This window comes from Ambystoma mexicanum, chromosome 5q (genome assembly GCF_040938575.1).
Source record: "Ambystoma mexicanum isolate Mex_15411 chromosome 5q, UKY_AmexF1_1, whole genome shotgun sequence".
NCBI lineage: Eukaryota > Metazoa > Chordata > Amphibia > Caudata > Ambystomatidae > Ambystoma > Ambystoma mexicanum.
In genome coordinates, this window is record NC_090933.1 from 1,332,336,837 (window position 1) to 1,332,362,852 (window position 26,016).

The 26,016-nt window shown below is 50.3% G+C and overlaps 1 pseudogene; it reads right to left on the reverse strand.

Moving 5' to 3' along the window:
- Window positions 1–26,016, reverse strand: part of LOC138498082 (zinc finger protein 268-like) — a 110,380-nt pseudogene that overhangs the window by 71,857 nt on the left and 12,507 nt on the right.

Consider the following 26,016-nt stretch of genomic DNA (forward strand, 5'->3'; position numbering starts at 1 on the left):
GGCAACCCTGATGTGTGGGCTGAGTTCTGCATGTCACTCTTTACTCGAATAACAGCAGAGAAAGAAATTCCGATATCGTGGAGAACTGCTATTGTAGTTCTGATATTTAAAAAAGGCATAAGATCTGACCCCAAGAACTATCACCCAATTGCACTTCTTGATGCCGTGGGCAAACATTTTGCATTACAGATTCAGTCAAAAAGGACAACCTGGATCAAGTCCACACAAACGTATGACCCACGACAAACAGAATTCGTAAAAGGAGTGGGATGTGGACTAAACTTGCTCTTAATCAACCTGTTAAAGATGAAAGCAATCTGTCAAGGAACACACACATATCTAGCATTTATAGATCTAGCACATTCTTTCAACAGTGTTGATAGGGAACTTCTATGGTTAAAGTAATCAAATGGAAGTGCCCAATAGGTCTTACCATGGCAATTAAAGAACTCCACTCCAACACTGAAATCAAAATACGGCTTGATCAAGCTGGCACACCATCAGCACTGATGAAAACATACAGAGGGGTTAAACAAGGATGTCCACTATCATCCTTGTTATTTAACGTCTTTATAGCCAACATAGGTGAAACCCTAGAAAGCACAAATGCATTCCCACCAAAAATCAACGGTGAACATCTGGGATGGATAATGTACGCGGATGATCTTGTGCCGATAGATGTGACACTGACCAGCTTACAACACAAATTACATCTGCTTGAAAAATACGTGGATACCAATGGCCTGAACATCAACGCTGCAAAATTAGACATCCTAATATTACAAAACCTAAAGGGAAAGACCAGAAACTGCAAGAACAAGTTTCAATGGTGTTTGGGAAAAGAAATACTGAGGAGTATTCAATCAACGAGATACTTAGGAATGAAAATAAACTCCAGTATCAATGATGCACCCTGGGTCGAAAGCATTGAAGCAAAAAATAAACAATTAACAGCTCAAGGACAGATAATTTACTAAACATATTGTAAATGTTCACTGAGAGCTCTCACAAGCTTTTACAAACAAAAGGTGGTGATTGCTCCAATTCATGGAGCAGACTGTGCCCTGGGATGCGATTGGACAGTATGGGACTCTCAGGAGTAAAACTTTTGTAGAGCAATCCTGCGCCTACCAAGAGGCGTTCTGAAAATCAGCATAAAATACGAACTGGGGCTGATTTCAATCAACGCCAGAGTGACCTGGATCATGCTCTCTTTATATAGAAAAATAGTGGTAGATGACATAATCCCGACATTCACCATCCTTTCACAACACAATAGTAAAGAAGAAACGATGGCTCAAAGATTGGGCAGCCACTTCAGATCAAAGATCCAAACACAAACTGGAACAACACATATGCAATGAAGAAAAAGCAATGCATACATTACTGAAATATTTGGAGAAGTAGCCAAATAAACATCATCGAATGTTATACATAAAATTTCACATTGATCTACTACCAACAAATGAGATCCTGGAAATATGAAAATGCAATCCCTTCAAGGACAGTGAATGCAGATTCTGCAACGAGGTAGAGGAAACACCAAAACACATAACATTGCTCTGCACCGCCGTAGGATCACTGAGAACGAGACACCCGGGTCCCATCATAAAAAAAGACTGTCACTAAATGGAGCAGAATGGTGGGAAATATGTTGCAATGGATCAGACGCCAAGTTATCAATTGCACACCCTTGTACCAAGCTCCTAGTGAGCACCATGATCAATTAGTAAAAGAAATGAAGCGGTCAGTCCAAAGGCTGGAATGCATTAAGGAAATATGAGATTCAGGAAATGTCATGCAGAATGGTAAATCTAATGTTAAAAGTGTGTAACCAACTAATAACATGTAATTAAAAACAAAAACAATACATTAATAGGGACAGCTAAGGTCAGGCAATTGAAACTGAGCAGGCACACCTACAGTCCATTAAAGCCCCGAGTATAAAACTCCCAAAGGCAGAAGAGAAGTTGAGCGATCTGCATGGTGTATTGGAAGTGCAGCTGAGCCAGGGCTGCCTAGAACCAGGCCAAGGAGAACAGGATGCTGAGACCCTACATGGCTGCAAGTTGAGGCAGAGGAAAGTGTGGCGAGGGAGCCGTGTCTCCAGGGAGCCGGAGGAGTCTACAGAAGGGAGCCGAGAGGCGTGCTGATCCCTTAGCTTGTGTGGCCAGAAAGATGCTTGTTCCCCTGGGTAGAGAATGAAGTTGAGGTGGGTCTGAGGGGCATATTGTGAGACTCTGACCTCAGACGCGAGAACCGTTAACAAGGAAAGCTGAATCCATGACCAGCGAGTTTCTGAATGCGAGAAACCCCGTAGCAAGAGAGAAAGACTGCATACATTGTATCGGAGTGGTCGCGAGCGAAAGAACCCTCGTTGTCGAAACGATCCGGTATCGGTTTAACGAGGGAGCAATGCTAAAGGAATACCATTAACAAGAAAACAATGCTAAAGAGATTATTGAAGGATACAATGTCAGAGTGGTCCCGTATAAAGTTATACGCATTCGAAAGTTTGAAGTGAAAGAAGCACTTCAAGGGCAGGGGATCTGTGCGCAACTGAAGTGCGAGCGAAATAGAGATCATTGAAGGGGTCCATGATGGCAGGAGAGCTGTGTGAAAACAAAGTGGGCGCAAAACAGACACTAGCAAAGGGAGGGCACGAAAGAAAGGTGGAACGTGAGTAAGAGCCTCAAGAAAGTGTGTTGAAGTGAATATTGAACTAAACACAGGATGCTGAACTTGGCAAATGCAAACAGAGCAACCCTGAGAGAAGCCTGCTGTGTCTGCTGTGACCAGAGACACTTCGAGCATACAGTATTTCTTATACAGAATTTCTTATACAGCCGGTCTTTCTTCGCCGGGGCTGAGGCGGGGTTCTTCAGCAGCGCCAGACCCTCATCCCAGACTTTATCCAGGAGGGGCACCACTAGAATGGTCTTCCTTTTTGCTTCCCGGCATTGATAAAGGAAACCCTCCTTCTTCGTCTAATCTGGCGTGAGCTGGAAGAATTCCAATGCGCGGGTGAGCATGGAGTGGAAAGAGCCCACTTTGTCCGGGGGTGAAGCCCTTGGAGGCGGAGAGATGCCGCTGTTGTCGTCGGTTAAATTAACGCAATATGATTTGGTGTTTGATGGCTATTCATATGAGGCTGAGGAAGTCAGTAGATCCAGACTCTAGTTAAGCAGGTATGCATATTGTTAATGAATGGTTGAAATACGGAATTGTTGGATTTTTGTTTTTGGGTGTACATTAGTAGTCTCAATAACATTATGTCTGTTGATCTGTTTTAGAGCATGCCCTGGTAAAACCAGGCGTTAAGGAAGGGACCCGCTAAGGGACCTCGGAATAGGGTGGTAAGGGATTACATTCATGAGCATGTGAATCCATGCCAGACCCCATGCTGGAAAATATAAGGATGAACAACAAATAAAAACATGGCAATGCAGGTCTAACTGAAGATGGGGGACAGAGGACAGCTTTCTGCTGGTAAGAAGTAGCCATGTGTCCTTTTGGTGGGCAGAGGCTTGGAAGCCTGTGTTTGTTGCGTGCTTAGGGAGAGCAGTGGCACTGGGCCTCATTCCGAGTACGGCGCTAACCAATGGCGCTATTAACGCCTTGGTTGACGCCGTACCCGGACCGGCAGCGCCTTGGTGGATGGCGGAATTACCGCCCCATTCCAAGGTTGGCGGGGCGGTAATTCCCCATTCACCAAGGCTCTTCCCCATTCCCAAATGAGCCCCCATAGGGCTCAATGGGAATGGGGAAGATGCAAATAACGGTGACCGTTCATTACGGTCACCGTTATTTGCTTGGAGGCCCCTTTGCGCCCTCGACTTTAACACCTGCTCAAAGCAGGCGTTAAGGGCGAGGGCGCAAAGGGAACTCGGAGTATGGCGGTAAGGGATCACCGCCACCGGTCTTGTTACCGGTGGCCGCTATCCCTTACCGCCATACTCGGAATGAGGCCCACTGTCTTGCTCTGCATTTCTCTTGCATGCTTTCCTGAAACCAAGACGGAGAGTAGGTCCTTCAGATGAGTAAATGCATGCTACTTTGGCATTGAAGTTCTTCCCCTCCAGGCACAAGAATGCACTTTAGGTTCAGCTTTTCTGCATGGGAAGTACCTCCTCAAGTCATGCTATGGTGCTGGACATGGAAGGCATCACGGGAGTTAGAGGTGCATAGGCGGGTGCCAGCAGCCAGGAGGCGTGAGGTGAGTCAACCGCCCCCCCCCCCCCGGCACATGTGCATGCATCAATGACAGCCTAGTCGATAGAATCAGGAGCCAAGAATGGCGACAGGGTGCAGTGAGTGGGTACCACATCCACCAACTATCACAACAGCCATGAAAGTCTCAGAAGTGGGGAGGGGAGCGAAGGGACCCATCAAAGTGCCATGCAGTACTTACCCCCTGAGTATGCCAACCCCCTGCCCCCCAATTTGAGTGGCACCTGTGAAGGGGGCCTGCGTGAATGTGGACCAGAAGCGTGCATGCCAGACAACAGCTGCCCAGCACGGACCCCCTTGCCATTCCCACACACAGGCCAACAGCCAATTGCCCATGTGACAAACACCCATATCCGCATCCGTCCCCATCATTGTGAACACCCCTGAACAACCATGCCCACCAGCCCAATTGTCTGGGGGTCCTACTCAGCACCATGTAATAAATGTCCCAGAGAAATCGGGGATGCGGTCGTGTTGGACATCTACCTGACCCACCCTAAGATCAGATCACTTTTTCAATTACAGTGGTCATGTACATTAATTGCACTTTAAAAATTCAAAAACAAAAAACTGCTAGCCATGCCTTTTTACAGGTTTTATCATATATATATATTCTTATTTGGTATTTGTCTATGGATGTATGATGGTTGTGTGTGGACGAATGAGTATATGGTTGATTGCCATTTGGATGAATTGTATTGAAGGGCATATTCTAAATTTTCCTGGTATGTAAACAATGTCTGTAGTGCGGATTAAATCATGATTAATTCATATTTTGAAATAATGTATCAGGCATATTAAACTCCTTTTGATATCTTGTTTAAAAAAATGGTATCCTCTGGACTTCTTTTCTGAGCTAATTAGTAATACTAATACCCTAGTCCAGAGTGGAGGGTCCCCTGTGTCTTTCAGAGATATATGTCTTGCATGCCAAAACACGTGGGCAATGAAGCCTGACGACATCTCCTATGTTCCCGACAGGCACTCAAGCAATACCAGAGGCATTTTAGGATGATGAGTTGGCAGGCCCATCTGGGAGTGGGACGTCTCGGCACTCAGGAACCGCCAATACTACCACCACCACCACCAACACCACCCCACAAAGAGGCAGGCAGGCCACGCAAAGGCGCATGTCCCGCCATGACACAATGAATCACAGCAGCACCCGGCCCACCTCCCACCCACAGTCCACCAGGAGCACAGTAAACCCAGCTGCACCCACTCCTGCAGCTATGGGCTCCGCCACAGAGGCCACGTGACCGTGGAAACACAGGGAGACAGCATCCTGGTCACAACACATGCAAAGTGCCAGCAAACGCTGGCTGCAGTCTCTGGCGGCCACGTCTTACTACACCCGAGAGCCAACCCCGCCGGCAACAGCGTGGACAGACCCCATAAGAGCCCACCATGCCGGCAACAGTGTGGACAGACTCCTGAGAGCCCACCGCACCATCGGTGCATGCATACACCCAAGCCAGACACTGACACACCATCATATGGCTCCCCTGGCAACTGCCCACGCCTTTAGCGCGCCCCCTCCCCAGCGCAGCCTTCACCTACACTCAGCATGTTGCTGCAGAGGTTGGGGGACATGAAGCAGAGACAGAGGGAGATGGAGGTCATTGAGTCCCCTAGTGTTGTCTTGGGGCAACAGTGAATCGTGACAGAGAGGCCACGGGCATAGTCAATGACATGACACCAATTGCCCCGAGTGGCCATGCCGTTGAGTTGGTGGTGGAAGGGGGGGAAGAGTGATTGAGTGCTGGGGAGTTGGTGATGGGAGTTGGGATAGTTGGTGCACAATAATTCATTAAAACTGTTCAACTTCATAAATGCGAGAACATTCCTGATTGTGTTCATGTGCAATGTATTCACAGTGTTGGAAATGGCTTGAGACAGGGTAGTGCTCTAGAAGAAATTGTCTATTAGTGCCTGCGTGCAAGTCTGCCATCCCTCTCGTCATCCCTTTGAGTGGCTGGTCTGGCTCCTGCCTCCTGCCTCATGCAGTTCATCTGAATCTTCCTCTGGGTGTGGCATGTCCGCGTCTGGGGTAGTGGCACATTCCTCCTCAGACAAATGTTATGCAGCATTGCGCACACTAGCACAGTTTTTCCAACTTTGTCCGGGGTGTACATTAGGGCTCCGCCGTGCCTTGAGGAGTCTGAAGGTGCGCTCAATGCACACACGGTCCGACTGTGGGCATGGTTGTAGGTGGTCTCGTATGGTGTGCATGGGTCATACACAGGGGGCATCAGTCACACCAGCTGGGGACATCTGCAGTCACCTGAATGAGGTGATGCACAGACAATAGTCACAATGTCATACTTGGGGGAAGCCTCATGCAGTATTGGGGCAATGGTCATCGTGCACATGCATGTGTTCATGCCACCCATGCCAGGTGTATGTGTGATGTCTGTGCCGCCTTTGTCAATTCCTTTGCCTGCACATGCGCACCCTGTGTCGTTGTGGAGGTTGTTCAGTGGTGTGTCCCTGGTGGCTGTGTGCTGCTCTCATGCATGGGACATGCTGGGTTGGTTTGTGTCCTTCCCTACTAGTCTAGGGGCAGTGTGTCAACATACCCAGGTGGATGCACATGGGCACATGGCTGTGGCACTGGCTAGCCTGCTATTGGGTGCCGTAGTGTGGTTGTGGTACATGAGGTCATGTGTGTTGTTTTAATTGCTGCAGTATGTTTACGCCAGCGTGTGTGTCCAGGTATGTCCAACGTGTGAATGCGCCCTTTGCTATCCCCTGTTGTTGGTGTGGGTGCTTGTTGGGTGCTGCTAGTGCATTCACTTGCCATGCCATGCCATGCTTTGCGTCAGTGTTAACCCCCCCCAATTTTTCATCCGGTGCTTCACTTTGCATATGTGGAGCCGATTTTACTCACCCAATATCCATGTCCGTTGTCCTCTGTGCCTCTCCATGTGTCCTGGCAGTGTGCTGTAGTGTAGGACCATGGAACCAGCTTGACCAGTGGGGGCGCAGCTGTGCGGATGTTGATACTGCTCCCAATGTCCTCCTGGATTGTGGCTAGCAGTTTGGTGATGGTCTCCCTGTTTAGGCGGTACAGGGTGACCAACTGGGTGTCAGTGAGGTCCCAGAGTAATGACTTAACCCTGGGGATGGGTGCTCGCCTAGCTTGGAAAGTTCTCCTCCTATCCCCCCCTGTGCTCACTGTGCCCTGGCCTGGTTGTCTAGCATCTCAAGATTCAGACACAGCACGAAGCAGCTGGCTGTTCCAGATTGTATTTGTATTTGTATTTATTAGTTTATATATCGCTTTACGCCAAAGTGCTGCACAATTGAACAACTTGATACAAAAGCATAAACAATATAACAGTAGAAGCAAATTACAGTATGAATCAATCAATCAATAAACCAGTAAGAAGGGCAATTAAACTGGAGGGAATAGGGAGAGAAAAGCAGTGGGAATGTGAGGGAGAGGAGGGGAGGGGAGGAGAAGGAGGAGAGAGGGGAAAGGGTGAGAGTGGGGTAGTAGGGAGTGGGGGAGGGAATCAAGGGAAGGAGAAAGAAAGGAGGGGTAGCAAGAAGGGGAGGGAGTTTCAAGGTGGGGGTGGAGGAGGAGAGATTTAAGGGAGGTGCGAAATGAGGAGAAAGAAGGAATAGAACGAATTGAGAGAGGTAGGGAGTTCCAGTGCAGGGGAGCTAGGAGCTGGAAGGAGCGGAAACGAGAGGGGGCACAAGGGGACTGAGGCACAGTCATAAGGAAGTGATTGGCTGAACGAAGGGAGCGGAAGGGAGTGTAGAAAGAGAGGAGCTTGCAGCAAATAATAGCAGCATGGTGTTGGAAACAGTGTTTGGGGTAGGGGTGTGCCTTATGTAGCCCTCTGGAGTGCATTGGATGCACCTGTGGCTTCATTTCTGACACCTGTGTTCTTTTACCTCCAGCTGGAGGCTGGATATAAATCTCAGCTGTATTAGCACTGGTTTTCGGCGCCAATACCACCGTACATGGACTTGATATGGCTGTAATTGCACTTTGTGTTGTCAGGGCTATTAGCGCTGGCTGTAATAGCACCAGTTTGTTTTGTGGCTGGAGGAACTAGCTCTGACTTGTGATCCGGCAGAGCGGTATTGCCGGTGCAAATTCCCTTACCACTGCATTTAAAGGCTACTGCCCAAATCGTGATGAGGCCCGTTATTATTTACTGTGGAAGTCTGGGTTGTGTGCCAGGCTAATCAGTAGTTTTGGAACAACCAGGTACACAATGGCTAGTGTAGCTTCTGGGCAGCAACGCAATGGTCTGGGATGTGTTCCAATAGTTCAATAGTTATTTTTGTTTTCGTTAATAGTATCCAATGTTTGTGATAACAATAATTAAGTCCTGAAAGACTACAATGGACTACCAGGCTTCTGGACTAGGCCGGATATGAGGTGAGATTGTTGACTGATGTCAGGATTGAGCAGCAAAAGAGGGACAGGTTCTCCGTAACACTGACCCCCAGCCGACATAAAACTCCAGGAAGGGCAGGCACAGTACACTCCTAACTCACAAAGGAAGCCCTATTGTGTATGTATTAAGCCATACCACTCCTGGAGGCAAAGAGGCTCTGTGTGCGTGGTTTGTCTTGGAATGCTGCGGTCTGAGCACAGAGATCAAACTACCTTTTTTTCAGAATGCGGAGCCGCCCATCATCTTGGGAAACAAAGTCTATAAAGGCCATGCCACTCTGCAATCCGTTGTTAAGCAGAATCATGTGCAGTACCCTTTGGGAACACTACACACAATTGAGACTACAAGTGTAAGCACAATGTCACCTTTGGTACAAGTCTGTACTACACAGTAATGTGGTAGCGATGGCTGAGCAGCCAGATTATCTCAAGAGTTTAAGTGAGCAGTAGAACAAGTTACACAAAGGACCAACTAATACAGTGATTCAAACAAACACTTACTCAAGATTTCTTGGTAAAAGAATATACATTTATTTACTCAGTTTGAAAACATTATACTAGCAAGAGCAGCTCAATATCACACACTAATAAACCACAAATATACAACCGGTAAGTGAATGAACAAGTTTAGCTCCCCTGAAGTGGGAGCAAAATGGCACTTCAGATACTTTAAAAAGGGGTAAACAGACAAGGTTATAAGAATAGACAGACCAAATACATTCATAGGCAGGGCAAAGGGTTTCAGTTAACTACAACCAGCAATTAATCTCATAGGCCTGGGCCAAAGTCAATGGTTCAGAGTCTTTGTATTGGAAAGCACAGTTCTGGTAGTAAACGGTCAAGTCTTTTCCACAGAGTTTAGAAGAATTTGGCGAGGCGAAGAATTTGACGAATGTTTAGGGAATGACAAGCCTTCGAACTTGAGAAAGTTTCAAAGAACTTTCGCAATGGGCGAAAAGATTTCCGGACCGCGTTTGCACAGTACCTTGTTACTGAAGCAAAGCTGTATCTTTCCAAGTCCCAGAGACCTGCTTTTAAACTCTCTTCTTGCTTACTTATATTTACATTTGATCATATAATTATGCTTTATGTTGACATATTGAAATCCATGACTTTTATGTGACCAAATGGTCAATTTGTATGATTATTGTTTGCTCCTAATGTATGATGTAATACATGTTCTCACATATATTTTTCAATTCCGAACAGTCTGTTAATATCAGCCCAGATTTGAGAAAGGCCAAAGTGGCGGAAACACGTGTTATCTACAAGGGCTCATTTATGATTGAATTAAATATACACTTCTCAAACCTTATCTACAAGGGCTCATTTATGATTGAATTAAATATACACTTCACAAACCTTATAAGGCGCACTGTCCTGGATTTTTTTGGGTGTTTATCCATCCTTTTTGTATTTTCCTGCTTTTAAACAGTTTTCCACCATTCTTTCATGTCTGGCTGTCACTCACACAGCAGGGTGGCTGTCCTAGACGGACAGTCAGCCGGCCAATCATGCCAGAGTGCATTCAGGTCTCCTAGGAGACTAAGCACAGGGAGTTTCGGGCACCTCCCTCACATTCTGTCCAGCCCAGACACTCAGTTGCCAGAGGAGGGCTTCAGCACTGAAGCCTGCCAAAGGCCAACGAACAAAGGGACCAAACCTGGTGTGGTGCGCAGAGAAAAACACAAGAAGGACTTTTCTTAAAAGAAATGGCGAAAACAGATGACCAGAGTCTGTTTTTACAGACAGGTCTGGGGCGCCATATTGAAAAACATGGCTGACCCGATTTTTAGCTACCATTGTTAGCGGTCGGGAAAAATCACGGTAGTTGATCTAAACCACTGCCACCAGCCATTTAAAGTAGGAAATGGTAACATTTGACTGTTACATGAATGTTTTGACTCAGGGGAAGCTAGGCAACCCCTCCAGCACTCTATTGGTAGATAGTGTGGGCTTGGTCTGTAAATTTAAAGAGACTAGTTAAGACAATTTAACTTTACATGCTCTGCGAGACAGTAGTCAGTCCCAGAGAAGGTATTTAAACCTTAGGAAGTCTGAAAGACATCCCTGTGTCACTGCACTGAAGGTGCTGTGTGACACACAGAAAAAGATGATACCTATGGAGTTGTTTTAAAACTCCATAACCAAAGAACACAAAGGTAAACCACACACAAAATACATGGAAGAGTGGGAAAAAAGGGTCACACTCTTCCCAGGTAAAAAAAATCAAATCCTAGAAATCCAGCAAAGTTGCTGGGAGTCTCACAAGGTAAGGGAAATTAGCACATTTTGAGACTCCTCCCTAACATCCGTGCTCGATGTTCGCAGTTCAAGTGAGTAATGCTTACCTGTTAGCAACCCGGTCTAGGTGGCGTGCTTTCTTCCTACGTTGTTGCCTACTTGTTTCTTCCTGGACGTTTTTCATTCATTGGACTACCGTCTGGCTTCAGGATGAACCCCTGCCCTCTGCACAGTTTCCGGACCTGAAAGAAGGAAAGAAGCAGATAAGTGCTACGGAGCCGCAAGTGCATGCAAGTTGAATCCATTGTAATATCTGAAAGACCTGTTGTGTGCTGGAGTGCTTTGGACACTTGTGCACTACCTTCTTATCTGTAAAACTACGCTGGAGACCTGTTCACTGCCAGAAGTGCATTCGACATTTACGCGAATACTTTGTCTGTTAAAAAATGCTTGGTGTGAAGAAACAGTGAGCTTATGCAAGGGTGTCGATATAGCAAAACTAATGAAGAGTGGCACTAACATCGCGGCAGGCCCGCTTGTACGCAACCAGAGAACGTTTCCTCAATAACCTATCAAACCACGCTGTAAGCCTCTTGCAAAACCACCAGGCAAAGATCAGTGATGGGAGGGAAAAGAAACCAGGGAAAGGAGGGGAGGGAGCCTAGGTTACACACTCATTGCTTTTACCTCTCTCTCTCCTCCATGCAGGCAGTGCAATTCGCAACCAGGGATTACAGACTACATGACGGGTTGATTCTGCCACAAGAAGGTTCAGCACAAAGAAACCCATTTCTTTTGGGGGACCTGGGTGGAGGGGCCGTTTCATTCCAGTGCTGCTATCCAGTCCCCCTTTGGCGTCTGTGTGCTATCATCACTTGTGTCTCTGCTTTCCCTGGGAAACCTGTGCCAACCCTGCAGGACCTCAGGTAAGGTGTTACAACTGATGGGCATGGAGAAAAAAAAGAGCATCAGGCTTTAAGACATATAAAACCTTTTGGCTTTTATTGACAAAAAAGCTTCAGGCTTTTGGTAAACAAGTGTGCTAAAGCTATAAAAAGCCAGTTTCTAGGAGGAGGCAGGCAGTGCTGTTTGTGAATCCTGAACAAATGCCATCTGGCTGGAGAGCAGCTCTGGAGGACGAGCATCGAGCTGGAACAACTTCCTCCATTATGGCCATAGGGGAGGGGTTAATATTCACATCTTTATTCTGCTTGGATTTTGAAGCTTTTGGAATTGAATGTTTGGGCTCTAGAGACTCAAAGCTTTTCTTTTTGCGAGAACTACTATATTTGTCTGAGCTACACAGGGAAGTAATCCTACCTATGGTAATCCGCTCACTACTTATGGAACAATTGTATTCAGATTTGGCTTATGTTTGCATCTTGGTCAATTCCAATTGACACTATGGGCCTCATTACGACCCAGGCGGACTTCGCGGTGCTAAATGCACCGCGAAGCATGGCGGAAAGCCGCCGATAGCGCCATGGGGGTTGGCGGATTTACCGCCCCATTCCGACCTCGGCGGAGCGGTAAATCCCCAATCCCCATTCTGCCCTTCCCCATTCCCATTTTTGCCCCATAGGGTATAATGGGAGTGGGGAAGGAGTTAATTACGCCACCGTAAAATACGGTGGCGTAATTAACAACGAGGTCCCGTAGCGCCATGGTTTTCTCCGGCTGGTAAAACCAGGCGGAGAAAACCTCCATGGCGCTACGGGAACTCGTAGTATGGCGGAGAGGTACGCCATGCACTACGCTGGCGTAATACCCTCTCCGCCAGGGTCCTAATGAGGCCCTATATTTTTTTAAGGCTCAGTTACTTTTTTGATGCTTTTTGCTAAGTGACCATGATGTTTGGATAGGCGGTTTATCCATCTGAATATGATATTTTGGAATGTTTGGATCGTACAAACCCCACGCCTTTGAAAGGATGGCAGACAGAAAACATAGAATAAAACCAATCCAGATGACCAATATAATCACTGCACCTCATTGCATGGAAAAACAAGGTTTATTATATGCAAAAGGGTCTCAGACAGTTCCATAGAACGAATCTGACACAGAGCTTGTCTTATCTCAAACCCTTACACCTTATATAGCGGAAAAAACCCAAATTAACAATACTATAATTAATAATGAGTACAACATAATCCCACCACACTCAGTGGCTACCACCGTTCTCGAGTCTGAATTTCAAGGGTTTGTTTGCTTAAGTTGTGTGTCTAGGTGTAATTCATATAGGGTCTCCGTCCCAGGGTGAGGGCAGTAGTGTTCTAAATCATCGGCTGGCTTGTTGGCATTACACAGCCACGTGCACTATTCCCATGAATTTGTCCTTCAAAGGGCACATCCCGTACTGCTCTTTTACCAACTAACATTCCGTTCCCATCACATCCAGGCCCTGCAGTTGGATACAATTAGTGCTTATCTGCGTACAATCAATGCCTCTGACCTCGGCTTCTCTGCTGGGGGAATGGAAAAAGGGCTTTGTTTTTGGAGCTGGACTTACCGAGCAGCAGATCCACACTAAGTCCTGCATTCTCATCTGTTCATCATGTGCTAGGCCTTAACATCCAAAATGGCGTTACTCCTGTCACTTTTACCACACTGACCTCGTTTCTGCCACACTAACCTACTGACTCCATCTTCCACCTACGTCTGCTTCTTCCCCCATATCGCACATCACTACATACTGATAATACAACAACTAAACACCCGCCTATAAAGGTGCCCTATCTATAACCTCTGCAACTGGAACATTAACACACGTGTTGCTCTTTCTGTGTTGCTATATGTGGGCATCTAAATGTATCGGACCTAACTAAGACAATGGGCCTCATTACGACCCTGGCGGCCGCGGTATGAATGGTGTCGGTAAGGTACCGGCACCGTTCATACCGGGCCGCCACATTACGAGTTTGCTCGGGGGTGGCGGTATGTACGTCTGGTCTGGCCACACGTGCATACCGGCACCGGTGAGCAGACCAGGATGCTAACAACGGACTGTTAATCAGTCCTAGGAACCCCCACTTAGCCGGGCCCAATCCAGAGACTGAGAGTGACAACTGCATCCACGACACCTGGACCCTCTGCAACCTAATTAAGCAATCGCAGTGAATTTATTAACTCTAGTGGTGGTTCTTAGCTTAATTGGAATAAGAGGGACAAGCTTGCATAGGAATTATACACCGCACACACCCATAACAGGGATTAAGGGATGAAAGGTAATCACCCTACCTCTTCCTTGCCCGATATGATTGGTGTAGTTCTGGCAAAGGCTACTCCACTGGCCTTCAGAGCAGCGGTCTTCAAACTGGGGGATGGCCCCTGGGGGGGGTGGTGCGAAGGATGTCCAAGGGGTGCCCCAGCATCTTTAAAAAAGGATTAAAATGACTGGTTTAATAGAAAATAGGATAAGGGGACTGCTTTTAATGGAAACTATAAGCAGTAAAAAAATCTTCTTATAGGGGCCAGAAACAATAGTTTTACTAAAGGAGTGTGGGGAGGGGCTCAGTATGAAAAGGTTTCAAGACCACTGTACTAGAGTGATGGGATTGGGAAAGGACGCCTAATCTTTCACACTTAACTTGTTCTTTCATCACTGGAACTGTTTACTCATATGTGGGCCTTGCAAGTACTTGTTTCTTCACTTTAAAGACTTGTGACTCACTACAAAACATTTATTCTTGGAACCGACGGGCACTGGGTCATCTTACCTTAACATGGAAAGACTAAGCACTATTGGTCTTATTCCATAAGAAGGGTACGGTGTGTTGCTTTTTTAAGGCAATTTTTGTATTTTGTATTTAATTCATTGAGCACTTTCGCCAAAGCGCTTTATAAAAATTCAAAATACAATGGTCCAATAAAAATGAAGCACGATAACCCAATTAATGATCAAAGCTAATTAGAGGAAAGCGAAAGAAGAGGAGTTTTTAATTGGGAATTTAAAAAAGTCTGATAGGTAGAGGATGCACCGACAGAATGAGGTAGAGGATGCACCGACAGAATGAGGTAGAGGATGCACAGACAGAATGAGGTAGCGGATGAACAGACAGAATGAGGTAGAGGATGCACAGACACAATGAGGTAGAGGATGCACAAATATACAGGGTAATTCATAGAATTTCGCACAAAAGTGGCGCACGCGGCTGGCGCACAGTGTGCGCGTGCGAATGTCTGCGCCAGCCGCGTGCGCTAATATCGATTTCCGCGCACAGCGCATTCATGGATTTTAGTCTCCAAAACCAGCCGTGGTGCAGAATGGCGCAGCGACCCTGCAGCACCGCCAGTTACGCCCCCAAGAACGCCCTCGCGCAAGGAAAAGCCATCAAAATTCCTAATTCAGCGCAAAGGGCTGCGCTAACCCTGGACTAGTTTACAGGGCTGCCAAATAGCAAACGCCAAGCGGGGAACGTGTATTACTGGGGTGCGCGTGAAGTTTCACACGCGAAAGGGCCTGTGCGAGTGGGGTATGTGTATTACTGGGGTTCGCGGGAAGTTCCACATGCGATTTCAGCGGGGTACGTGTATTACGGGGTTCACGGGAAGTTTCACACGCGATTGGGCAGGGTACGTGTATTTCAGGGGTGCGCGGGAAGTTTCACACACGAATGCCCTGGGTATGTGTATTTCAGGGGTGCGCAGGAAGTTTCACACGCGATTGGCCTGTGTACGTGTATTTGCAGGGTGCGCAGGAAGTTTCACACGCGAGTGGCCTGGGTATGTGTATTTCGGGGGTGCGTGGGAAGTTTCACACGCGATTGGGCCTGGGTACATGTATTTCAGGGGTGCGCGGGAAGTTTCACACGCAATTGGGCTTGGTATGTGTATTTCAGGGGTGCGCGGGAAGTTTCACACGCTATTGGCCTGGGTACGTGTATTTCCGGGGTGCGCGGGAAGTTTCACAAGCGATTGGGCTTGGTACGTGTATTTCAGGGGGTTCACACGTGATTGGGCTGGGTACGTGTATTTCAGGGGTGCGCGGGAAGTTTCACACGCAATTGGCCTGGGTACGTGTATTTCAGGGGTGCGCGGGAAGTTTCACACACGATTAGCCTGGGTAAGTGTATTTCAGGGGTGCGCGGGAAGTTTCACACGCCCAGCAGTGCAGGGCACCTGCCAGCAGGCCCCCACACATGTCCCTCAGCACCCCCACCCCCCAGCAGTCAGGGGCACCTGCCAGCAGGCCCCCACACATGTCCCCCTGCACCCCCACCCCATAGCAGTCAGGGGCACCTGCCAGCAGGCCCCCACACATGTCCCCCTGCACCCCCACCCCCCAGCAGTCAGGGGCACCTGCCAGCAGGCCCCCACGCATGTCCCACACATGTCCCCCTGCACCCCCACCCCCCAGCAGTCAGGGGCACCTGCCAGCAGGCCCCCGCACATGTCTCCCTGCACCCCCACCCCCCAGCAGTCAGGGGCACCTGCCAGCAGGGCCCCACACATGTCCCCCAGCACCCCCACCCCCCAGCAGTCAGGGGCACCTGCCAGCAGGCCCCCACACATGTCCCACACATGTCCCCCTGCACCCCCACCCCCCAGCAGTCAGGGGCACCTGCCAGCAGGCCCCCGCACATGCCCCCCTGAACCCCCATCCCCCAGCAGTCAGGGGCACCTGCCGGCAGGCCCCCACTCATGTCCCACACATGTCCCCCTGCACCCCCAGCAGTCAGGGGCACCTGCCAGCAGGCCCCCACACATGTCCCCCAGCACTCCCACCCCCCAGCAGTCAGGGGCGCCTACCAGCAGTCCCCCACACATGTCCCCCTGCACCTCTACCCCCAAGCAGTCAGGGGCACCTGCCAGAAGGCCCCCACACATGTCCCCCAGCACCCCCACCCCCCAGCAGTGCAGGAGCACCTGCCAGCAGGCCCCAACACATGTCCCTCTGCACCCCCACCCCCCAGCAGTCAGGGGCACCTGCCAGCAGGCCCCCACACATGTCCCCCTGCACCACCACCCCCCAGCAGTGCAGGGCATCTGCCAGCAGGCCCCCACTCATGTCCCACTCATGTCCCCCAGCACCACCACCCCCCAGCAGTCAGGGGCACCTGCCAGCAGGCCCCCACACATGTCCCCCAGCACCCCCACCCCCCAGCAGTCAGGGGCACCTGCCAGCAGGCCCCCACACATGTCCAACTCATGCCCCCTTGCACCCCCACCCCCCAGCAGTGCAGGGCACCTGCCAGCAGGCCCCCACTCATGTCCCACTCATGTCCCCTTGCACCCCCACCCCCCAGCAGTGCAGGGCACCTGCCAGCAGGCCCCCACACATGTCACCCAGCACCCCCACCCCCCAGCAGTCAGGGGCACCTGCCAGCAGGGCCCCACACATGTCCCACACATGTCCCCTTGCACCCCCACGCCCCCATCATTGACAGGCACCTGCCAGCAAGCCTTGACACATGTCCCCCAGCCAACACGTCATCACAATCCAGATCCCTGGCTCCTATGGCCACACAAATCCCACCCCACAGCAACACAGTCCAAACACCCAACCAAGCTTTACATCACTCCAAATTGAAATCCCCATTACATGATAGATCACAAATAAGCAGTATGCGCATGAGTACAAGTCTGTCCGAACCACACAATGGCAACACCTGACTGAGAAAACCCACATTGTGACATGCATGAAACCAATGAGAGAAGACCACACATTGAAGTAAGAAACAAAAATGTAATCAAGTCAAAATGAAGGGAATGAAATAAAAACACACAATAATGAAAAAGCAGCATGTCCCAAAAAATGATAAATAAAAAAAATGAGAATCCAAATTAATCCAAATGAAAATGTGTCTAAAGTCACCGTCCAACAAAGCAAATCCAAAGGGAAAGAAAAGTGTAATATCCATTGCTCCATGGTGAAGAAAAATAAAGATGAAGGAGAAAAATCCACTGTAAAACTATGTACAAATAGCAAATCCAGGGTCCATGAGCCCAACGACATAAATGAAACCTACAATGAAACCTACCTAATTACTAACTATATACAAAAATGTGGGGCATAGTCCATGCGCCCCAAATGAAAGAAAAAAGAAATGAAACTTAACACTAATGAACTATATACAATCGCGGCGGGCAAGTCCAACGGCTCACTTGTTGATGTCATGGGCCGGGGCATCATCGAACTCCTGTTCAATGTCTTGGAGGCGGGCCTGTTCTCTGGCCCCGAGGTCTCACAGGGATAACGCCATGTCCACCTGCAAATCCCTGCGAATTCCCTCGATGCACTCAGCCCGCCTCAGTGCCCTGCGCATGGAGTTCTCCGCCCTGACCATCGTGAGCGTGCCTCCTCCGCCCACCGCCGCTCCGCACCTATCTGCTGGCCCAACCGCTGCCACACGGAAGACACTCCCATTCCAGGGTCCTCCTGCCCTCCGGCCGATGCCTGCCCCTCTGATGTAGATTGCCCAGAGCCATGATGCCTCCCACATTGAGCCTGCCACTGCCTCCGACGCAACTGCCTCTGCCAGCACGACGGCATCCAGGCTGATGGAATCCACTGATGCCGTTGTGCACGTGCCCTGCTCGATGATGCCGGCACTCCTCCATCTGCTGGGGTCCAGTTGCTGTGTTGTCCACCCCTGCTGGACCTCCGACTCCCGACTGTGGCAGGGATGGGATCCCCACCGAGCTGGCTGCGTTGGTCAGGGCAGGTCCACAGGGGGCCCTGGTGGCATCTGGGCAGGAAGACGGCATGGAGAACGACTGGCGCATAGTCTCCACAGAGGAGGAGAGGGCCGCCAGAGTGGCCGACACATGTACAAAACCCCGACCATGGACACTCCCAACTGGGCCACCGTTGGCACGCTGCTCTTCGTGATGACGTGCGTGCTCCCCCCAGGAAGCACGCACGTCATCACGAATGTCACGCATGCGCAACGCAACACCAATCAGGACCTTCTCCATACGGCCAGGGGTCCCCTCGTCCACAGGTAGAGGAGTGTCAGATGACATGGACATCCCCCCTACCTGCGGATGGACCTGGGATGGGGCATCCCTGCTGGTGCATGGTGGTGCAGTCACAGGGTCAGGGACAGCGACATGCACAGGCCCCTCCGCGGTGACCTGTGCTGCCTCCTGCCCCTGGCCCTGGACTGCACCACGTGCACCAGTGGTACCACCCCCACCAGGCCCCATGTGCGGCTCAGTAGCGGCCTCCTCCTCCTCTGTGGAAACCACCAACCTAGATGGCTCCACACCGTCTTCCGCTGTTGCAAGCCCCTGTGGGGGCTCACCCACCCCTTCCGCTGCAGCCATAGTGGCAGACGCAGCACTAGTCCCCTCATTCCCAGACGATGGTAAATTCTGGGAGGGTGACTGGGCCTTGCGTCGCCGGCCGGTGGGGGCTTCCCCGCCGCTTTGCTCCACAGCGCCGTCTCTGCCCTCTTCATCACTTGCCGCTGTGTAGAGGGAGACATAGAACACAAGCATCAGGGTACTGTACAATGGTCCCCTAGACAGGAAGCAATAGCAGATGAGTGGCACTGTCAAACATCACTTCCATCATGTCCCTCCACAACACATGGGTCAGTGCAGGCAAAACACATGCAGTAACAGGCATGGCGCATGCTATGAACATTAGCATACATGTCCAAGGTACTCTTCAAACATACAATGTTGGTTTGAAACTCATATGCATCATGGGTCATGCCCATCACATGCACACACTTCACCCTAGTTTCATCCATCTGGCCTCATACACCCCAGACACAGTGGATACAAGGATGAGTAGGCTGAATCAGTGAATCTGAACATTGTCACAGACATGTGTCATGCATCCATGGCATTTACAAGTCACAGACACGCAAGTCAGACACACAGACATGGACACCATACATGTCCATGACAGCAGCACCCATCTCTCACACCCCATCCATGTCCAATAACAGAGACAGGCATGCATTAATGTGTGCATTCCCCATGCTGCTCCACATGTTGCATTGTAACACATGCATCAACCATGTGGTTCACACATTACTGGTCTCACATGCATGACCATGATGTCCCTGCACATACACATGCGTAGATGGCCTATGTCACACATACAGGCAAGTATCAGACAACCAGCACCCTGCAACATGCCCTGTCTCACACAGCAATGCTTGGCCACTTACCGCTCAACCCCGGACGGGTCTGCCTCCGAAGGATCTGGGCGTGGAGCGCTGGGCCTACGCGTTCCAGGACCCTCATCTGGATGGTACTCATGCTGCCCCGGCTCCCCTCCACGAGGCGCCGGGCCTTTACGAGGGTCCTGGACCTCAAGTCCTCCCAGTGCTTCTTGACATGTTGGTAGTTGCGGGTTGCCACCCCCTCCGCATTGATGGCAAGCACTGCGTCATCCCAGATCCTCTCCCGTCCTTCCTTGTTGGCGCATCTTGTTCCGAAGAGGGCATCATAATGCCCCAGGACATGCTCCACCAGGATACCAACTTCGGTGGCAGTGAAGCTGGTGACCCTCTGCCTCTCTGGTTGGGGGTTGCCAGTGGTGCCAGATGGAGATGTGCCCGACATGGCAACCCCAGAGGCAGGAGTGGGTGGGCAACTGGGTCCTGGGGCTGGCAGTCCGCGAATTCCATCATGTCAAGAAGCGCTGGGAGGACTTCAGGTCCAGCACCCTCACCAAGGCCTGGCGCCTCTTGATGGCAGCGGATGCTAAGGGGCGCCGGGGCCACCTGTCGGAAGACCAAATGAGGGTCCTGGAACGCGTATGCCCAGCGCTCCACATCCAGGTCCTTGAGATGCACACCCGTCTGGAGTCGAGCGGTAAGTGTACATGCATACTGATTGGAAGCTGTGCGTGTGGTGGTGTGCCAGTAGTGTGCAGGTTGCACATGTGGTTTTGTAGGGCCATGTATGGAAGTGTATGTACAGGGCCGTGAGGCTGACACATGCGGGTCCTTTCATGTGTGAGACACATGGATGATGTATTGGTGGGTAAGCATGCAGGCCAAATGTAGATGTGTGAGCACACATGTTTGAATGACTGTGTATGGTGGCCCTCTGCCTCCCTGGCTGGGGGTTGCCAGTGCCGCCAGATGGTGTAGTGCTGGACATGGCAACCCCAGAGGCAGGAGTGGGTGGGCAACTGGGTCCTGGGGCTGGGCTGTGGAAGGATGGAATCCCAGTCGGGAGTCTTCGGTTCCAGCAGGGGTGGTAACAGCAACAGCACTCCTGGCTGACATGCAGGCAGCAAATGGCAGGGCACATGGGCAGCAGGCAATCAGGCAGCAGCAGATGGCAGGTGGGAGCGTGCTCGGGGTTCTGGGGGGCAGTAATCGGCCTTCTGGGCAGGAGCGTGGTCTTCCGTGTGTGAACGCGTGGCCAGCTTGATACGGAGTGATTTGGCACGTGAAAATCTTGCACGTCAGCGTGTAATTTGAGGAAAGGCCCTTAGCGCATAAGCACGTCAGCGCACGTACGCGATTTCATTGGACCAAAGGCCTTTAGTGCGTAAGCACGTCTGTGAAGTAACGCGCGCGGGTGATTCCCTCATAGCACGTGATGACAGAGCACACATGGAAAAGCTGCACGTCCGAGTGTCAGCGCGTGTAATTGGAGGAAAGGGCGCGTACACGCGTAAGTGACGTGTACGTGTGGGCCGGTTTAAAAGGTACGTGTAGGACGCCATTTCCTTGTACGTGCTTTTTGTGGAGAGCGAGTGGGTGGATTCTGTACTTCTTGTCGGTTCACACGCAATTACTTCGCAGCGTTTCAAGTTCGTACTCCCTGTTACCTCTGACAGCTTTCATTTTTCTACTTTTTTTGGGCCTGTTTCCTCAAACAGTGTTCACTTCTCCTTTTGTCCTGTCTCCTCATACAGCGTACAATTCTTCTTTTGGCGGGGGTGTTGCCAACGCGCACATGCGTGTATTTTTCACATTATTTTCCCAGGCAGACGGTGAGTTTCGCACATACTTAGCAACTGTGCTTGCCCCGTGTGTAGCGTACCCCTTCAGAGGTCATTGTAGGCTGCGTGTATCACGCGTACGCCTATTTTTGTGTTTCTGGGTGCCACAGCGTAGTGTGGGTTCATTTTTCCACGCATGTGGTCTACGAGGGGTTGCGCGCACGTTTATTTTGGTTTTTGGGCTGCCTGTGCGTTGCGTGACCCGTCATCTTCCCCCAGGGGTCACAGACAGCCTTGTTAGAGCACTAGGGTACGAATTCCATCTAAAACCCTACCCCTTTGGCCCCCAATTGCCCAGGAAAATAGTTTACTGCTCCTCCCATACACACAACAACATCAGTGCCATGGTTGGGGGGCGACCAAGCGGTAAGGGAGGCAAAGGTGGCCGACCTTCAAAAGGTGGATGTGGTGGGCGCGGTAGGGGACGTGGCCGGGATTTGCAAGGTGCCCCAATACCCCCATGTGTGGAGGACCAATTAGGGACACCCATGACCCCCCCCATGGTTGAGGGAAACGTGGCTGAGACCATCCCAGCTCAGCCCTTGTTGGACCAGCCCATTGTGGCACCTGACCTGGCACAGGATGACTCCCTGGCTGACTTCCAGGTCAGCAAGTCTAAGCCACTTGTGGCGGTGCAAGTTGTCACCTAGCCACGTGGATCTGGGGCAGCTATATCATCTGCTGCCCCAAGTATGCAGGGTGGTGAGGCTGCAGGGGCAGCTGCAGCTCCATCCGCCCCAGCTCTGACTCTCCCAGCCAGAACAGTGTCGGTCCTGGTCCATCATACTGATGTTCCCCCTGCCAACATCACACTTCAGACAATGCCTGCACCAAGTCATATGGTCAATGTGCATTCGCACACTCCAACAACCCAGTCCACCGGTGATTCTGCCCCTACTGACCAGAGCGGCGTTAGCCACTCTGGATCCGCTCCACCTTCTAAAAAGAGGAAGAAGGGTGCTCTGGCACGACAGGCTGAGACCCCAGGCACGGCTACACACTCCGGTACCTCAAGGAAGCCTTGCTTCAATGATTCGGAACTTGATGCACTTGTGAGCTATGTGTTGCAACATAGCCACGAAATGGTGGTGACTGCAGGGTCCAAGACCACACCTGGTCAACGTAAGGCACACTGGCAGACCATCGCCAACCACATAAGTGCCCTTGGATTTGTGAGGCGCTCAGCTGATGATTGCGACAAGCGGTGGAACGACCTGAAATGCAGAGCAAATAACAAGCTGGCCTCAAGTCATGCCGCTACTCTGGTGACTGGCGGTGGGTCTCCACAAGAGGACAACAAACTCACTGAACATGAGTCTGTTGCTGGGACCTTCGTCACAGAGGAACAGATCCGAGGTGTGGGAGAACTACCCGATTATGACACATTGTCCGGTGAGGGCCCATGCGTGTGTGTGTAATGCGTGTGTATGTTGTTTGGGTGACGGGTTCTGATTGAGTGGCAGGTGAGGGTGTGTGTTACTGAGTAGTATGGGTCACCCATGTGCTTCATCCAAAACATTCTGTGGCCTTGAATTTGGGTGACACTATCCCTTCTGCCCACAGTAGTAATTTAGCGCAACATTACGGCAGTTGCCCTTGAGGTGGCATCATGCAACAACATTGTTTGTATTTTTCAGTGTTCTTTCAGGCTGATTGTTTCAATTCTCCCACTTTTGCAACACATTCCTTAGCCCTATTGTGACATATGTGACATGCTTCTGTCATTGAAGAACCCCACATTGGCCCACATGTGTCACCTTGGTAGTTGAATGATTTGACCATTCAGGCTGAATGAGTATTGTCCTGATCACATGATGTTTTTGGGCCGGTTTGAATGTGGAACATACTAGTTGTTTCCTGTGATGTTGAAGTGCACAACCATTGATGTGTACATGGCCCTACAATCACTGTATTTTTGTACACTGGATGTGTTGCAGTGTGTGGCACATGGCGTATCTTTTCACACTATGTGGCATTTTTCATCTCTTCATGTCCATCTCTCATGGATGGGTGACAGGGTGGTCAGTCAAAATGTCGAAAAAAAAAATGTCGAATGACAAAAATGTCGAAAAAAAATGTCAAAAAAAAAAGTCGAATCTATTATTTTTTTATTTATATGTATTTTTTGGGTTTGGTAAGTATAAAAAATGGGTAAAATAAAAAAAAAAATAAAAAAAGGGGGTTGGGGGAGGAACCCCCCCCATTTCGAAAAAAAACGTATTGAAAAAGAAATTCGACTTTTTTTTTCGACATTTTTTTTTTCTACATTATGACTTTCGACATTTTTGTTTTCGACATTATGACTATAAACCAGGTGACAGTACTCATTCACTGACATATGGATGTACTTGTGGAATGTACCATGGCTTTCGTACATGCCATCTGTGTGATGGCATGTCTCATTTATGTGTATAGGACATGCCACTCACAGGCGAATGTGTGGTGGCAGTGCTACCCAGCATGCAGCAAATGTGTTGCTCTTCCATCTTGGTGTCATCAGTGTCAGACTTTTGCCTCCCCTCCCAACTCTGTGACAGTGCATGCATTGGAGGGTTATAGTCATGTGGGACATGCGCAAATCATGTACTGGTTCTGTAGCTTGTCAGGCCTGTTTGTGTGCTATGGTGCTAATGCCTGTTTCCATTTTTTGTCTTTAATGTTTTTGCAGGGGACGACGCACTTGATGCTGTTGAGGTTGAGGAGATGATGCAGAACCAGAAGGAACCTGAGGCACAACCGGCCACCAGTGGGGGACGTGGTGTGGTGGTGGGTGAGAACCCACTCTTGCTGCAGACGATTCTATCCAGGGGTGTCTCTGGTTGCACCTCCCCAGACCTCTATTCAGGTGTTGATTCGGATGATGAGACCTATGTGGCGTCGCAGGTAAGTGTTTCTGGAAGGAGTTCTGTTCTGTCCAACCCACCTGCACCAGGGGTAGAACCCTCTATGGGGATGTCAGTGTTGGTTAGTCAGCCTTAGGTGGTTACGGGTGCAGGGTCACACTCCACAACATCTGATCCTGTTCCTGGGCCAGCAGATCAGAGGGGGCATGCAGTCCTGCAGCCTCAGGCAGTGCCGGCACAGCAAGGCACAGATCGCCTTGCCCCAAACAGGTATGGTGCCCGCCGACGTGGTGGCCGTACGCCACCAGGCAAAACCGCATGGGAACAATCCATGTACGGTATGGCAACCCAACAGGCAGCATCAGTTGAGATTATGGCTCAAGCAATGGAGAGGGTGGCCACTTCCATTGTCCCCCCTGAAAGGCAGATGGAGCAACTACAGCAGGCAACAGACTCCATTTGCCAATCACACAGGGAGGACATGTTGGCGTCCAACCGGGACAGACGGGCGGCATTGGAGACTCTACGCCAATCGCCTTGCCCCAAACAGGTATGGTGCCCGCCGACGTGGTGGCCGTACGCCACCAGGCAAAACCGCATGGGAACAATCCATGTACGGTATGGCAACCCAACAGGCAGCATCAGTTGAGATTATGGCTCAAGCAATGGAGAGGGTGGCCACTTCCATTGTCCCCCCTGAAAGGCAGATGGAGCAACTACAGCAGGCAACAGACTCCATTTGCCAATCACACAGGGAGGACATGTTGGCGTCCAACCGGGACAGACGGGCGGCATTGGAGACTCTACGCCAATCGATATCAATAGAGTCCCCGGGCCACAGGGAAGCCCTGAGGGTAGAACTCCATCACCTCAGGGAGACTCTTGTTGACCTTGAGACTTCCACTAACTTGAGGACAGAACAGCAGCTGGAGCGGCTCACACGTTCGCTATCAGCTGAGATGCAGGCAACTCGGGAGGAGATCCGGGCATCACATCAGGTGCTGCCTGGGGATCTCCGCACTATAATCCTCCAGAACGAGACCATCCACACCCGCATGCTTGCTGCCATTGAGGACCATACCAGGGCTTTGCGTGGGCTGCCTCCCATAGCACCACCCCCTCCTGTGGCAGCAGTTCTCCCACATTGGCATAGCCGTGCAGGCCATGAGCCCATGGAGGTGTTTTTTTTTTCCCCAACATCCACACAGGCGGCTGTTGATGCGCACCCTGTCCTCGGACCTCCTGGGTGGCCTCCCCCCCGGCCCCCACATGGCCATTTTTGATTTTTGATTATATTATGACAGTGTGTTGCCTTGTGTGGCTCCCGTGGGCATCCACTGTATTCCAGCTGGGCACATGCAGGC